An 18,449-nucleotide genomic window follows, 5' to 3' on the forward strand; every position below is an offset into this window, starting at 1 on the left:
TTCCAGATGAATGCATGGTCTTCTTTGGATGTTTGATTGTCTTCTATTTTGTTAATTTGACATTTTAGTCATTTAGCAGATACTTTTATCCACAGTGAAACACAGTATTGTAGAAATATACGTAGATGTGTATCTGCATGTGTGCTTCATGGGTATGAAATCCATGAGCTAGGTGTTGTAAGCACATTGAGCTACAGATATTATTATCCCATTTTATACCTCTGCAAAGAGAAATTCATATTCAACAGACATATCTGTCCAAAGTGATTTACAGTACACATAAGTTATTGCATGCGACGGAGCCTGTGACCTTTGAACTTACTGAACCAGCATAGCTCCAGGAGTGGCTTAAACATGTCATGTATTTGGAACTATCTGAGACAATCTTTAACTTTTCTGAAGACATCTTGATATAGGCTACTCTGTTGAAGTCACTGTTTAGACAAAGGGGCCCAATGCCTTTACATTCAAATATTACATACATTTTTCTTTTAAAGATTTACATTTGGACAGTTCCATGCAGACTAGTCTTTTATCTGCTTTAACCTGTTAGAGGTGAATATTTTCCATGTTAATTGGAGACATTATCCAAAAGTGGTTACTGCCATATTCTTTACAAGCAAAAAAAGAATGGGTAGACTTTTGTTCCTCGTCTCTTTACCTGGGCCAGGAGTGTTTGGGGAGAGGGCAGATTGGAGCATTTGGGCCATCTATGCAAGCATTCTACATCCATTAATGCTCTTCATAATGGTTACCATGGTAAAGGCACCTCCAGCCAGCTAAAGCCTGTAACTGAATCACTGCTCATTGTACACTGAGGCCTAATAATATGCCAAATAATAGAAAAGGTAATTCCTTTCGACGGTCTCTCTCTCTCTCTCTCTCTCTCTCTCTCTCTCTCTCTCTCTCTCTCTCTCTCTCTCTCTCTCTCTCTCTCTCTCTCGCTCTCTGTGAATTCCAAGAGCTGGAAGCCTGTGTTTTTCAGGTTTGGGAGCTTGCTTTGCAGTGGCTTCTGTGGCTGGTGTGATACATTCACTTGTTATTGAATAAAGGCTTCATGACGGCACACACATCAGGGCTACCTGCCACACACAGAGAATAGCACTGAGCTGGAAATAGATCTGCTTTGTCAACCAAACAGTCCTCTTTCTTTCTGATTTTTTTTATTATTTAAATCCTTTTTTCAGGATTTTGTGGTTTTTTTTTTATCTTGTTTTTAAGTATGACTCCCTCAGTGTTCCTCCCTTGAGATTGTTCTGAGGTAATGTGTGTCTCATGCTTGTGTACCCCTCTCTTGAATCCTGATGGAACCCTGTCAACATGTTCAAAGTCATGGAGCACTGGCCTATTTTAGTGACGTGCAAGAACAGCGATGTGCTTTATCTAGAGATAAGAGCTACTGTCTTCTGCTGGTTAAAGACAGAAGGCCTGTTGAGGACACCAAAGTATGTGTTTGTGTGTGTGTGTGTGTGTGTGTGTGTTTGTGTGTGTGTGTGCGTGCGTGCGTGTGTGCGTGCGTACGTGCGTATGTCTGTGGTTGAGGCATATGATCAGAAGGTATGCATAGGTATAAATGGATGTGTAAGTTGGCACATGTATTTTGATCTTAAAAAGCACAGTGAAGGCAGAAAGGGAGAGTAGTTGTTGAATTGGTTGCTTTTTGACACGTTTTTTGAATGTTCAGCTAAACTTCGGGCATGCCTCTGCCTCTTCCTTGTGATTGTCATTCAGGAAGACGGAGTCGACCACTCCAAGAGATCATCCCGGAAAACACACATCTTCTTTACACAGGGAAGAAAAGGGAAAAGAGCAGTGCAAACTACACACTGAAAGCACATCAAGAGTTTAATGGATACCTTGAGAGCTGGATAGAATAAGGCCAGGTGGTGTTAACCCAGACCGAGGCCTTGGGAAAGGGAGGAGGAATATTTATTGTTACTTGTGAGAGAAAAGATTAGGCATTATAAAACATAAATGGGTCTTCTTACTTTATTGATCCAGTTTATTTATTTAGCTTTCTCCCTCTCTCTCTCTCTCTTTCTCACTGTCCTTCTCTCTCTCCCTCTCTCTCTCTGTGTCTGTGCCTCTCTTTGTTTCCCTCATGGCATTTCAGCACAAATTAAATTATGGCTACGTAGTTGGTTGTCTGTGTTTTGAAGCTGCTGGGGGGGAAGGGGGGCGAGATCTAGGGTGGGGCTTTCATTTATGTTGAAATGAATCAGAAAATACACTGTGGATTAGCCGAGCCGCTCCTGGGCTAAACTCCAGCAATTTGGAGGTGGACGCAAGGGGTGGTGGAGGGAGGTGGGCAGCCTTTAAAGTGACTCAATGAAAGAGGGGGAAATCTCTGTGAAATACATTTCAAGCGGTCGCACATGATGCCTGTGATCTCAGGAGAGGGGGTTTGTTCTCTATATCAAACATTTCCAGCCCCCACTAGTGTACAACTTTTTCCTCCCTCCTTTCTCTCACTCTCTTACGCACAAAAACAATCTTGTGCCCTCCATCTCTCCACTCATCGTCCCGTATAAATGACTACACACACCCACACACATCCTCGAACTTGCAGATTTAGAGGGAGTTTAACCAGGGCAAATGTGTTGCCTTAGGTGATGTTTTGAATTTCTTTAGCACACACCAGTCATTTTAATGGAATATCCAACATACTTATTTTTATTATTTACTTATTTATAACAGAGAAAGAGAGAGAGTAAGAGAGAGGTAGAGAGAGATAGAGAGACAAAGTGTGTGCTTGTGTGTGTATGTGTGTATGTTTGTGAGAGAGAGCCATTAAATTAAAGCAGATAAGGTCCGGCCCTTTAAATATTGCACTAAGCCACTGTGAGGATGTAGCCCCAATCAGTTTTGGTTCATTTGTGGGGATGATGGTGGTTTATGATCTTCCAGACGTGGTTTATGTAAATGCCCAGGTTACAGTCAGTTAACTCTCAGACCCTCCACCGCTCTGGCTAATATCCCAGCAGAGGCACGCCGCGGGGCCCTGGGGCCGGCGAGGGAACCATGCATATCAGTGATTTATAATCAGCCTCTCTCCCACACGTGGCCAGAGGAGGGCACAGGGGGAGAGGAGAGAGACAGAAGGGGAGAGGGGTGAGCTCCAGCCACACTCACACAGACACACACACACACACACACACACACACACACACACACAGACAGAGTACACACACACAGGCTAGACATGGAAGCAGGAATTTGGTGCAGCAAATGAAGTTTTATGAACTGTACGAAAATCGATCCACATTTGAGTCAGATTTAATTATATTTTTTTCTGGTTTGGGTACATTTTGCGGGAGGGGTCATAACATGATACTCACACATCTCAGACATGATCCTCAGACACTGCCTGCCCTCAACACACACACACACAACTGGCATGATTGAGAACCCCTTGAGAACAGCAGGTTGGCTGTGATCTTGTCTGAAGTATGAAATGCACTCTCTGATCGTGACCTCAGAAAGCAAACGGTGTGCAGTTCTCCTTGGCCATAATTCATGGCCGATTTCAATTTAATGCAGGAACATGCTATTTCATCAGACATGGACAGACTGTGGCAAGAGAATTGTTGTAAGTTCTGCATTTCGTCTATGCATAGCTTCCAAGTGAGAGCGAGGTCAGAGGTTGGATTTGTTTTCATTTGAAACATCCATCTTGCTGGGAAAAAAACAGATTCAGTCACCTTTGGCTCACACAAAACTACCACTGATCTATCAGCATTACACTGACAAGTTGAAAGAGACAAGAAAAGAGTTTTTGACATGTAATCTCAGCACAAAACTAGAAAACTCTAGTCAAGGTCTCACCTCTCATACATATGAAGAAATACAAGTGTTTGTTTCATGTTTTATGTTTTTTATTCCTGCTTTTGCAAAAGCTGGGTTTAAGAGCAAACTCAAAGAGATGCCCTAAATTAAACATTCCAAGCTTCCTTTGGGAAGTTTATGTTTTTGATGGTCCTTTCATGTTTACCACATGTGACCCTGATTTAGTGAGAAATTCATGCACAAAGTCACACACCTTCTGTGTTCTCTTTTTTTTTGTTGTTGTTTTCTTGTTGTCATCTTTGAAGATCCTCTGCTACTATCCTGCAATTTGCATTTGTTACCTTCTGGCTTTTACATCCCAGCAGTCACTTTTGAGTATGCTGAGGACTTTGTACATTTTGGAGACTTCATGAGTTATTTTCATTTAAACCTCACTGCAGTGATGACAACATATTAGCATACAGGTAAGAGGGAGGAGTTATGACCCACAGACAAATATGGATTCTCTACTGCATTCTCCCTCTCCGACTTTCATTTGATGTCTAGCACTACACTCTACCACATACAAATGCGCTCCCAGTTTCTTTCAAAGCACAATGTGGTCCTTTTTTCATACAAGTAGACTGACACTCACAAGTAACTATTACTAGGACACACAATGTACAAACCCACGTACACAAATAACTAACAAAACTAGTTAACACTATTACAGATAACACTAATCAACATGGAACACTATGCATAAGGGTAAGAGTGGAGAAGACCAACACAAATAATGGATAACTGCTATGGATTGCTTTGTCATGACATAGAATGAGTGAATGGAATACCATGGAATAAGTAAATACTACTGTTTTAATGTTGAATATTTCAATGGAATACCATGACTACTACTATAACTGTGTCAAAGGAGAGAAGAGAATGGGGAAAGAAATAAGAATGCAAGCAGGCCAAAGTCTTATTGGCGTTTCATATACTCCACACATCACCTGCTTATCACACTAACGAGCAGTGGGCTGTGTCTGTCTCGAACAGAGAGATAAGTCCACCATCCTTCTGAGCCTCACTCTCGGCACACACTTAAGATCTGTTACTGAGGCTGATAAAGAAAACCAGCGTGGCTGTTCACTGACACAAGCACCAAATATGCTGCCGCAAAGCTCCAAATTGGAAACATTTGTACTCTCAAAACACACACACACACACACACACACACACACACACACAGACACACACATACATACACATACAAACACACACACACACACTCACACCAGTGTCCATTTGAAGTAACCAGAGGAAATACATTGAATAATCTAAAAACAGACACATACTAACAATCCTTCACCCACACTTATGGTGACAGCAATGCACATAGCAAAAACCATGACACCCACCTACTGTCACCAGCACTTACACACAAACCCACACCTAAATTGAAGTCTAGTGGGAGTGGCTGACAAATGAAAAAGCCAGTAAACAGTGTGTGTGTGGGTATGTGTGTGTGTGTGTGTGTGTGTGTGTGTGTGGGGGGGGTGTATGTGTGGGTGTGTGTGTGTGTAGTGGATGGCGCAGCACTGGCTTCTCTTTGTGGAAATCAAAGCTCATTACTCCGCGGGAGCCGAAGGCGAGGTAATATCCCAGCTGTGGCCAACACCGTCTTAAGCCCATCCATTATGGCGGGAGAGAGGCCTGGAGAGAGAGAGAGAGAGAAAGAGAGAGAGAGGGAGAGAGAGAGAGAAAGAGAGAGAGAGGGAGAGAGAAAGAGAGCGAGAAAAAGCTGGTGAGGGAGTCCAGCCTCTATTAGCACAATCTCATTAGCACCCGCGCCACTGCATTAGCAACACAACACAAAGAACACTCTCCGGCTCCTGGAGTAGCGCTTTTTAATTATTTACAGATTACAATTAGAAAGCCTGTTTTCCTGGAGAGGGATGCCCGCTCTCACTGTGTCAGTGTCTCTCTTGGTTACAGTGTACATGATGTGAGGAAAACCATGGTGTGTGCGTTTGAGCGAGCATGTGTGTGTATGTGTACAGAGAGTGTGTTGAAGCCATCGGCAAGACATTCCCTCAGTTTTGTACACCCCAAGCTAATTAACAAACCATCTTAAAGCTCCAACAAACACACAATTCTTGTATTGTGTGTGTGTGTGTGTGAGTATTAATAGAAGTCCTATCTGCTGTTATGAGGTGCCCATTACATCGCCTGTCAAGTGACGTTACAAATGTGATTACAGAAAAAACATCAAAGCAGTATATTAAAATGTGACATGATTTCCTGTGACTGAGGGTGCTGACTTTCTGAGTATGAGGCTGTGGACAGGCTCACGGGTCCTGGAGAGTAAAAAGCTTGCAATGGAAGCTGAGGCAGGAAATTAAAACTGTTTGCTTCATCATTCACTTCCTGTTTGTGTGCTGTTGCGTGTCCACTGCGCCTCTCTACAGTCCCCAGCAATGGTATTATATTATAGCCAGCCTATTTCAAGATATGGAGCCTTAATTTTTTATATACATATGTGTATGCATGTTTAGCATTAATTATACACTATGTCTGTTTACTCTTCTTTGAGTGGATAATTGGCACCGTATTGGGCTGTCGGGCCCCTATGAATGGGCACGGGATATGCCATCTGGGCATGCGCTTGCCTCTGCGTGTGCTTGTGAAGGCTCATTTCATACCAGTCTGCCACCATTCAAACCCTACCAGTTCGCTCGTCTTTGTGTTTGGAGACTAACTCTTTTGTTCATCTCATCAATGATCTCAGGGATGGCTTCTCCTCTCTTATTCCACAGAGCGTCATTGTCATGCTGCTCTCCTGCAGCTTTCTCACTGAAACCAAGGCTATGCCGCAACCAAAGGCTGGGAGGTGAGCGGTCACATTTATTATTATTTTTTGCCTCTCTCCTATGCTGAGGCCTCCACACAGGGTCGTAACAACATGGTTGAGTGTATGAATGTACCTGTATGCATCTCGTCATTCAATTCCCATTTCTCAAATTTTTATTTGTAATATTTGCATGTATGATGCATGGGTTATTTTGGTAGGTTAGCGTAATGGCCGATCACCTGATGACAATTCCAACAGCCATTACTCATCTCCTGTGAACCATATGTGTTGCAGTGCCTCGAAGTGACCGTCCTCCCCGCTGCAGTCTCCCCCTGCAGCTCTGCAGTGGCCTCGATGGATGGCACTGAATAAAAAGCCCATTTGGCTTTCTACAGCCTTTCGTGTTGCATTTTGTACGTTTCCCCCCGTTTTCCTTTCTCTTTTTATGAAGTTATATGGATGGTTTGTACGTCGTTCTAAGATGTTCACAGACAGAATTGACTTAATTTGTGGCCCTGGAGTGTGATGGTGGTGGTTAGAACGGGATGTTTTGTGACACTGACGGCAGCGTAAATGTGTGCTGTTAGGGTCGCGCCAACTGCTGTAATTTTATCATGGCGAGGAAATGATCCAGGAGCTGCTTCTCGATTTTTCTTTTCAAATGAAATGAAGCTGCCACACACTTACACAACACACACAAAGGCACACACACACACACACACACACACACACACACACACACACACAATCCCTCTCTCGCACAAACACACTCGCACAGACACAAATACATTTGCTTAAAGTCGTATCTCTCTTTCTCTTCTGTATTGGAGGTTGTGAAAGTACAATTAAATAAATAAGGCACCCAGCTCTACTGATCAAGGTTGACAAATGGTTGAAATAACCCTTCATCACATACACACACACACACACACACACACACACACAAGCTCAGTGATCTCACACACTCTTTGCCTTCTATTTGAGCAGGATTGACTGACGTAGCCCCCCAACCCCTGGTTTTATAGATGACTCAGGCATATAATGTCCCAGGCATTCAGGGTAATTATGATGAAGGGCTGCAAGGTCTGGCTGAAGGGGAAAAAAATGGCTGTTCATTAACGGAAGCCACTTGCCAATATGCAGCTCTGCTTAATCCATCAGGAACTAACGGCTCCCCTGTCATCTGAGCGTGTAGCTCTGTGTTCAAAGGCTTATTCCACAGACCTGCGGTGTGTTGGTTAAAGCAAAGATCCACCGGCATGGGTCTGTTTATGAGTGTGGGTTTGGTAATTTTGGGGTTAGCAGACCACTGAATATGTACTTTCCTGAACATCTGTAGTTCCAAACAGTCCTTTTACCACCTGAAGGGCAGAGATCTTCAGAAAGAAACACTACACTGCACTGTTCTACAAAGCACTAAGGAGGTAGACATAAAGTAGGACACAGTCATACATGAAGACATTCTTCCAGAAATCATAGATGTGTAAAACAACGTAGAACAAGGCTGCCTGGACAACATCACCAAGCTTTGAGATGTGACTGTGTATGTGTTTGTGTGTGTACTTTAGAGTGAGTATGAGTGAGAGTGTGTGTGTGAGAGTGAGTATGTGTGTGTTCTGCTGTCTTCTATCTGTTAGCCTACTGTAAGATGTTGCAGTAAGTTTATTTAAGAAGAGGTCAAAGTGAATGCCTTACAATGATTTCAGCCATCTTAGCTTTCTTTGACTTTTCTCAAAAACCTTGAGAGGTTGTTTTTTTTTCCAATTTGTACTTTTTGTGTACGTTTCTTGTAAGTGTCTATGAAATTGTATTTATCAAGCACATTTAAGAACAGCAGTTATACCGACCAAAGTGCTGTATAATCCAAATAGCAACAACATAAACTTAACACAATAAAGACACAGAGACCATTTGAAAACAAAACAAAAAAGACAAAATAGATAAAAAGACAATAAACAAAAGCAAAATAACAAGAATGCATAATAACTCTCATACTGAGTTAAAAGCCACGGAATAAATAAAGTGCTTTAAGAAGGGATTTTAAAACAGGCAGTGCAACGGTTAGCCTAACATGCAGTTGCAGCTCTTAACAAAGTTTTGGTTGCAAAAACTACAAGAGCGCAATCACCTTGGTGCTTCAGTCTTGATTTTTGGACAACCAGATGGAACAGGTCAACGGACCTGAGGGATTTGATTGGGAAACATGGCCGTAAAAGTTTGGAGAGAAAGGTGGGGGCTCGGCCATTTAACGATTTATGGTGAAAGAATACAATCTTTAAATTAAGCCTATAGCGTACAGGCAACCTCTGAAGAGAGACTAGAACGGGAAAGTGTACCTGAGATGATGATGAGCTGCTGCATTTTGGGCCAACTGTAAGCGTGCGAGAGAGGCCTGGCTAATTCAAACCTATAGGGTAGTACAGTAATCAAGCCGGGATGACATATAGGCATGGATAACCCTTTCAAAATCATTAAAAGATAAGAGGGCCTTGACCTTAGATAAAAGCCTCAGTTGAAAAAAGCTAGATTTAATCACAGAGTAATTTAATCACTGTCTCTCTCCATTATCGCACCCAAGCTTTTTTTTGAATTCATTTCTGACTGTATGGTTTTACATTCCGATGCCATTAGCATTTTTTTTATCAATTATAATGATGTTATAAAAAAACTGTAAGACAGGGACGTGCAGTCATAGGAGGCAGAGCCTCACCTGTCATTTTGAAAAGTAAAAAAAAAAAAAATATTAAAAAAATATTTTAAAAAAATTATAATAATCATATATATTTATGTATTATAAAATAAATATTTAAATATTCATGTTTCTCTAGTTATCTGTGTTACGAGTGTCATTTCTGCATGATTCCGATCATTTCGAGCATTTTTATTATCAAAATCGCTGAATTTGAGCATCTCCGGTTCCCAGTGACAGTGATCAGCCAATGAACATGGACGTGCCGTCAAGGGAGGCAGATGCATTGGAGTCTATGGGCAGCTGAGCCAGTGCCGCACTAAAGATTGCGCAATCACTCCAAACTGGGTTTTACGCATGCGTGCGCAAGCGTAGATGAGCTCAAAACGCATTGAAAAATATCGTTAGTGAGGCAAACAGTACCACTGCTTCAAGAAGGGAGGCGAGCTAGAGCGCAATTGTCGGGTATGTTGTTTTTTTTAAATTGGGCTTCTTCTAGGCTTCTCTAGGCGAACATGGAAGGTTGTATTGCTAAGCTGAAGCAGTTCACTTGCAGTCCAAACGTGAAATGATTAATAATGGGAGACCAATGGTGGAGCTAAAATGTGTTTCATGTTTTCCAACGGGACATATTCATGCGCAACACAAACCTCGCTAAAGGCTGCTAGGTGCAGGGGAACCGTGAATGGATTAGGAGCTTGCGAGTGCACCAACTTTAAATTATACCGGTCAGTAGAACATTTTGGTATTGTGTGCTATGTCTGTGGTGTTTCACTGTTTGCTTGTTAAAACGTTGTGTAAATAAATATGTAAATGTCAACTTCGAATTCAAGTGTCCGAGTTGCAGTGTTGGGCAAGCTACTTGATTTTTGTAGTGAGCTAAGCTATCAGCTACTCTACAATAAATTCAGCTTCACTACACAGAAGCCACCACTCAAAAAAAAAGTAGCAAGCTAAGTTACATAAACCTGTCAAAAGTAGTTTGATACATTAGAAGCTACTTTCAGTTAAACAAACTGCATGCCAAGTCAATGCAATTTTAGGGATCAACACAACTGTCAGTCAGATAAAAACGGTTGAATGGATGAAATTCGTGTGTTCGTATGTTTGTGTTGGATGTCATTGACGTTGACAGGAACTTTTTCTTTGGATTACAAAGAAGGCATCTGAAAACATATTTAGTTTCACTCGTTTTTTATAAAGTGACGTACTTTTTGAAGGTATGGCTGTTGAGTCAGGTATTCAAACGCAGATGAAAACAAATGCAGAAGACCTCGTCTACCCTCATCTTTTGTCTATTTCTAGCATTTTCGCAATTCGACTCCCTGAGCCGACAGCACGGACTTTTCACTTTTTAACTTTCATCATCTTCAGCTGTATCTAAATATCAACAGCATTCTAGTTATCCGGTTGTCTAGAATCTGCATGCAAACTACCAATTGAAAATTAGGGGAGAATTCATTTTAAATGTATGAGCAGCGTCTGGTGTACTTGAAATGACGATATCTATCTATCTATTTTCACTCGTCTCGCCTAAAGTGATGTACTGCTTAATTTTTGTGTTTGATGGCTGCAGGGAAGCCTGTTATGAATGAACATCAGAAAGGTCCAGGATAAATTAGCTTTCGAGGACGCTACTGCGGTACTTGATCAATAAAAGAGCTTAGCTACTGAAAAGTTACTTGGTTATGTAAATAGCAACTGACAAATGTAGTTAAGCTAGTAGCGTCGTTACAAGTAGTGACGCTACTGCCCATCACAGCCGAGTTGTGTAAAAGGTTATACTTTCGCTAGACAAATTGAAATGAGCCATATCATTGGTGGGAGGGCTACATACGCTACCTTGTAACTAGGGATGCACCGATATGGAAATTCTTGGCCGATACCGATACCGATGTTCAAAACAACAATCTAGCCGATACCGATATTTGTTTATTTTGTTTTTGTTGTTATTCATTCACCCTTTTGTGCCAGGAAAATAATGAAATCATTATCTAAAAAGCAATGTGTTAAATTATGTCAGCCCTTTATCACTCTTAACTTTGAATGAGCACAAATTCAATCAGATTTATGAAACAATCTTTAGTTTAACTAAACTTTATTTAATATAATATCACCAGGCATCAAGACATCATTTCAACTGTAAACAGATGCTTGCAATGCAGCCTTACAAAACACAAGCATAAACCCTTAGGGAATGCCATATCAATTCAAGATTAAAACAAATATAATACAATATTTTTCTTTAAAAAACTGCCTGCCATAAACATCGGCCAGTACCATCGGTGAAAGTCAAGTTTATTACCGATAGGCCGATAACATTAAAAGAGGCAAACATCGGCCGATACCGATGTACGGCCGATGCATCGGTGCATCCCTACTTGTAACTATTAATATCTTGTTTGACACGGTGTAAAAGTTCAATTACCACACCGATTGTACGTTTAGCTGTAGGCCTATAGCCTCGTAAAAGTCAGTTGACAAGAGCCGCATAACTTCTTATAATAATAATCGTTTAAAAGTAATGGTATTAGACAATAAAACAAAGTTTTTTTCAGTTCTGGTGAGATGACAATTTTAAACCATAAGCATATATACACATGTATGATGTATACATTTCTATTTTTTTTTAAACAACTAGAGATCTGAATGACGTAATCACTTCCGGTTTCTGTGCCTCACCAGCTGCAAACCTCACCGCACGTCACTGCTGTAAGAACATACTTTTCAGACACAATGCCCAGGCAACACTGATGTCTGTGAATGATTGAACTCTCCCACACTTCTATCACACATTTCCTTCTTTTCTCTCTCCACCTCTACTCTCTCCTTCCTGAAGATGCCCACCTGTCTAGAGTTTTAGCCACTGCTGCAACCACCTTTCCCTCTCCCTCTTACACACACACCTGCCTTTTCTTCCTCTCCTCCCTGAAGACACCCACCTGTCTGGAGGGAAGCCTTCTCCCTGTCATCTCTTTCCATGCGCTTTCATTACCGCCTGCTAATTACCTGTCCGACCCCCTGTGGATCAGTGCGGCCCTTGGTCTCACTCAGCAGCTCTTAACGCCTTCTCCCAACCTGAGCAATCTCGTCTCTGCTCGTACCCTGACACCATCTATCCTCATGGTATTATCTTACTATCCCACCTCCTTATTCACTGTGGCAAATATGAATATGAGCTGTCCGACGCAGTCTAAAATTACCCTTTCGCCGAATACCACAAATCATTGGGACGGCGTAGGCTGAAATTGGGTGCTAAGAAGGAATTTGCTCGATGTATAGTAGCGCTGATAATTCTGGTAATATCAGTCTCGAGGGCATAGTGTATCTTTGGCGTGTGCGTTCGTATGTGCCTTTGCTGAAGTATCGCAGTATCCTTTTTGTCACACGATATGCCAAAGCCCGACAGGATCCTATTCTCATTCTGTATTCCAGTGAGGAGCAGATCATCACTCTGTTATATATAATCTTCTTATTAGATTTCACACAGAACACTCAATTACTCCTTTCGTTATTTCTTTGTAGTCAGCGAAAGGAATTTCAAACAGAGTTTGCACTCTTCTTTTTCTTTTCCTTTCGAATCAATAATAGGTGCCATGAGGGTAGGCTGAGAGAGGACTGTGTGTCTTCCCCACCTGTGTCACAGATCTGATTTGTTGGCAGAAAGTCTGAAGAGCAAAAATATGGCCTGTATGGGACTGCAATCTGAACAAGCTGCAACGCATTTTTCATCAGCTTATCCCGTTAATTCACATCATGAGGCTATGCCTGGTACCTAAGGTAAGTTTTGTATCATCATAATTATACGCACCCATGTACCCTACTTTACACAGAGAGCAGAAATTGAAGTCAGAGAGGCTAAGGCAGCATGCTTTAAAGCACTTCACAATTACTTTGAACATTAGCTTGCTCCTGCAGAAGATGTCACTTGCACAGCATTGCAATCAGTACTACATCATACATCTTCAGAGGTGCGCTGAACTGAAGATTTGTTCATGCGCTTTTGCGCATGCGTGTCATTCAGGACAGTTTACAGTTCACACTGGGGTCAAATTTAGGTCACATTCTAAGGCAAATGGGAATACACATCTGAGAAAGGTCGCATGGGAGAAGAAATCATAACCATAAAGGCTAGAGTCTGAACATAGCCATAGGGGGAGAGAGAAGGGGGGATAACAGGAACTGAATAAGACAAACTCCTCCATGATATGTTCATTCAAGCATCCAATGAACGTGCGCAGTCAGCTCTCGAGCCCACAAGAGGATGCCAGCCGACGTTCGGCGCACCAAGTTCAGCGTGAAGCAATCATTAATTATGGACATCCCTCACCAACTCCCCACTCCCAGCCACCGCACCCCATCCCTCGACATTCCATCCGGCTCATCAAACAGAAACCGAATTATCACAAGCAAATACATTAGATGCTGACGCTACCCACAGAGTCCCGGCAAGGAAAGTGACAGGCGATCCAGCCGAGCGACAACTCAGACATCATCTGGCTTCAACTCGACCGTAACTGCATGCTAACCATCAGCTCCTCCAGTCATGCTTGTTTTGACAGTCAAGGTCTCAAGTGTGGACGCTGTTTGAGGTTTGAAAAGGTCAATCTGAAATTAATTCTCGTCTTGTTTCCTCGGCAGCACTTCCTTTATGTCATCGAACAAACTAAAACACTTTTTCATACAAAGGGAAAGCATTGTCTTTTTCTTGAAGTCAGATTAAAGGCAAATGTTGAACCATACTATGTCCTTTGTAGAAATACTGAGATGAAAGCAATTCAAGGCATGAACAACGGTGTCTTTTCATAGAACATTCCCTGAAAACTGAGTGATCCAACCTCAAATGATTTCAAGGTCTATCAGTGGTTCAGCAGAGAAGGTTTTTTTCAATCAATCACTTACCACCCATAGTGTATCCTATTCAGAGTTTACATTTCGAGGACATACAAGCTTCAGAACCACAATTTTACCTCAGAAAATGATTCTCTGTAGATTCTAAAAGTTCATCCTTCTTCTACCGAGGGACATATTTGCCCTCACTCTGATGGGATGCAAACCCCTTTGTTCTGACTCGGAGTAGAACAATTGTGTTCTAACTGGCATCCTTCTGACGCAAAGAAACAAACAAGCAAGCAAAACAAACATAACGGGGACGAGACAAATAACTGAAAGGAGCCTTTTGTGTTTGGAATTGCATAACTCAGTGTGCAACATCGTGTTCCCGCTGTTTCTCTCTCCCTCTCTACAAAAGAGAAACTCCACGCTCTGTGCGCGTGTGTCAAATCATGGCATGAATAAAGGTGCAACTACTCATTATGCAGATGTTTTAATGGGGTATTGTGCGGTGTCGGCAGCATCTAAATTAAATATTAAGCAGTGTGGAGCGAACAATCCAGGAGTGTGTTTATTATGCTAATTCAATACAAGCTTGTGCACGTCAAAGCCACCAGCAGCACGGTCACCAACCTCCCCAGTTAGCTATTTAATCAAGGGCAGATATACTCTCTTTTTGCAGACTGTTGACCACAGCTACTTAAAAAAGTAATTGGCGTTGTGTTTTGACGGAGCAGGATATCATTAAAGCGCTTTTTTTGTGATGGTGTCGCAGAGGTGTCGGGCGACATAATTAGCCTGTTTTTGATCCTGTTGTGCCTCAAGCGTCACAATATGCTAACCTCTGCTGGCTTTATAAGGGTTTTAACAGAGAGTGATATGAATGTCTTGCTGTGTATATTTTGGGCTCAGTGTCAAAGAACTTGAAAGGTTATTTTATGCACCAGCTTGCGTTAAACCAGAACAACACCTGACCAGCAGTTCATTTAGTATATCGACCAGGAAGCACTTGGTTTTGGTTTGCTATCACACTCTTAAACACTCCTGAAATCTGGCTCTAATGACTGACTAGATCAGATAGGCTGCTGGTTGACTGAGATGCTGTGGCCAAATCCTAGCATTGTTGTAGATGTGTTAGTGTGCACTGGTCTCTGATGCCAACTATACTAAGTCTACATTTCAAACTAAATGGTTTTAGTATCACTTGCAGTGGACTGAGGTTTTTTAAGGGCAAAGTTAATTCTTGAATTGTATGGTTCAACGTTCAAATTAGGGGTTTTGTGTAGATGAACAGTATATTTCATGACAGAGGAATATTTTTGTGGGAAATGTTTTTGCCGTTTGAGCTGCTCACATCCTCCAAATACCCCCAGTGTCTCAAGAAATCAAGACTTTACTTTTAAGCATTACGTCTACGCCAATTTAGAGAACAAACTCTAAGACCAGTGCCATTTTACCAATCAAAACAAAATCCTTACATCCAAGAGTTTAATTATTAACCAAATAGCTGTCCATTCACTGGTCACTCTGTGTAAGTGTGTGAGTGTGTTTTTGAATGTATATGTGTGCCTGTGTGTGAGTGTGTTTTTGAATGTACATGTGTTCCTGTGCGTGAGTGTGTTTTTGCCCATATATTAGCATCTCACATGGACACCTATTCAACTCTACTTCTGGCTCTGTCCTCCATCCTACAGAATAGCCGAGACTGAGGCCATGGTCGTAAAAGGTCTGTTTAAGTGGGCAAGCAGTCTCCATATTCAGAGTAATCAAATCCCCTATGAACCAGGCTTTCAGACACAAATGAGCATAAAAGGCAAAAACATTGCAGGCAGTTCAGGCCCTGGCTAAGAAATGGCCTCGCTCTGTTAAAAGGGCTAATACTCAGAAATGAAGGCCTGCTGAGAGACCCTGGTGACCTTGCATGTGCTGGCTACAGTTGCTCAATGTGCCAGCTTTTATAACATGGATGTATCACCAATGGCCTCATGGGAAGGAGCTAGCTCACTACTAGAGAGCCTCTAGGTAAAATATATTTGTTCTTGTTTATTTTATAACAAGAATGTTTTCATTACAGAAATGAAGATTTTTAGCATTAAAAGTAAAAGGAAACAATGTAAACCTCACATTACAATGCTTTAAGGGTCATTTACATGGTATTTCTTGGAAGTATACATTTTTATAGTGGACAAAATAGACCTTATCTTCAAACAAGATGGAAGTGGAGTGCAGTCTCAACCTCAGACAGGGGTTGAATAATAATAGCTTTACTTGAAAAACTGCACTTGCATGACAACCCTTTTATAACAAGACACACAAGTTCAAAAGACATGATAGAGATAGCGTTTCAAATACTCTCCAGGCTTCATTTATTCATTTATAAGATATAAAGGGACTTAAAAACAGTCAATCCACTAGTGCATGTCCAACAGCATTCAAACTTTCTCTCATTTCTTCACTCGGACGTCCCTTGTCACCTAGTTTTCTATCTGCTGCAGACTCATTGACATTAATCCAAACTGTGAAGGTGGCTGCACGAGTGTGTGGGTGTGTGTGTCCTTTCTTGCTGACGCACACTCCTGAGACTTTGTACCACGCACACACACACACACACACACACACACACACACACACACACACACACACACACACACACACACACACACACACACACACACACACGCACACGCACACTGGGGCGAAACAACTCATTTAAAACCCCCGAGGCACATCCAAGCTAGCACCCTCAATATGCTTCCAGGGATGTGGAGCAGATGAAAGATTAATCTAATCAGAGTGGCTGCATTTGGCCGGGCATCCAGGACACAATGTGGCGATATGGGTCTGCTGGGAGCGCTGTGTGAGGGCTGGCACCAGAGCCAGCTGATTTCTGCCGACTCATGCTCTCCGCCTCTAGTCTAACCGGAGTCAATGCCAGCAGCAGTGCCCTGAGCTGGGAACAAGTGGAACAAAAGCGAGTCACTCAATGTATAGACTGTAGCTGTGTGACTGTTTGTTCATATGAGTGTGTGATCCATGAGAAATGTTTACTGCACTGCTATTTCAGTATTGCAGGTGTAGCCTCGTTGTCTACCTGTGGAGAATCCAGGGCTATTTTAATAGATTTTGGATGAATATGTTTTGAATTGGGTTGTGAAATAAAGGTTTAGAGTGTGTTGTGTTTTTAATTTTTGGCTGTGTGTGGACCTTTGTATGTGTGTGCAAGCAGTTCCACAAATATATGTGTGTATTGGATTCCTATCTGTGTGTGTGTGTGTGTGTGTGTGTGTGTGTGTGTGTGTGTGTGTGTGTGTGTGTGTGTGAGGTATGCACATGAATTCTCACTTGCTAAAGACGTTGGCAAAACAATAATGAAAATGGGATAAGAGAACAGCTCGTTAGTGGTCCGAGAGCTGCCCTTTCAGGCCGGTTCATGCATAAAGATCGCTTGGCCAACCTGAGACAGCAATCCCAATATTGTTTGCTTTTCAAATGGCTTGCTGCCCAGTATGCTAATAACACCTCAACATGGGGCCTGAGTCACCAAAGCCCCCCCCCCCTCTCTCACTCTGCCTCCCATCTGCTTGCTTGCTCTTCTCCGCACGCCCTGTATGAATTTGCATTTGTTAACATGTGATTGATGACCCATGCAAATGCCTTGCTAAGCTGCTGCAGGCTTTTGCTCCACTGGACTCTGGCTAGCCTAATTTCAGAAAAGCATCACCTGCTAGCATATAGAATCAGGCATAGAAATTGCTAGAGTAGAATAGCATAATCACAACAGCTCTGATGTCATCATGGCTCCACGTTGATTGTCATGCCGGAGTGTGAGACTGGGGGTGGGGGGTTAGTGAACAAGATCCTGAAATGCCTCCCAAGAGCGTTTTGTGTCCGTGTTTTCCTGGCTAATGGTGATGTGATGCTTCCGATAACTAGATCTGTCAGCTTGAGAGCAAGGGGATACACGGTATCGTGTCTCCATTGAACCGCATGGGCACGGGCTCCTGTATCGACCCGAGATCAGAGATCAAAGGCAGGGCTGTAGACCACGCATGTCTGCCTAATCCACGGTCGTCAGGCTAATCCGCGGCTCTTTGAACTAGACGAGATGATTATTGTCTGCAACGGAGTCGCATGTGAAATGAAGCAGGACCCCACAGGGGGAGACAAAGGAGGTGGATGATCTCTGGCTGTCTGTGTCTCACACACATACACACACACACACACACACACTCACATGCACACACATATGAAAAAGGTCCTTAAGACACGAATAGGAAGAGGGTCCTGGCATGACAAAAATGATCAGCCCAC

The sequence above is a fragment of the Sprattus sprattus genome (genome assembly GCF_963457725.1).
Source record: "Sprattus sprattus genome assembly, chromosome: 17".
In the NCBI taxonomy this organism is placed as follows: domain Eukaryota; kingdom Metazoa; phylum Chordata; class Actinopteri; order Clupeiformes; family Clupeidae; genus Sprattus; species Sprattus sprattus.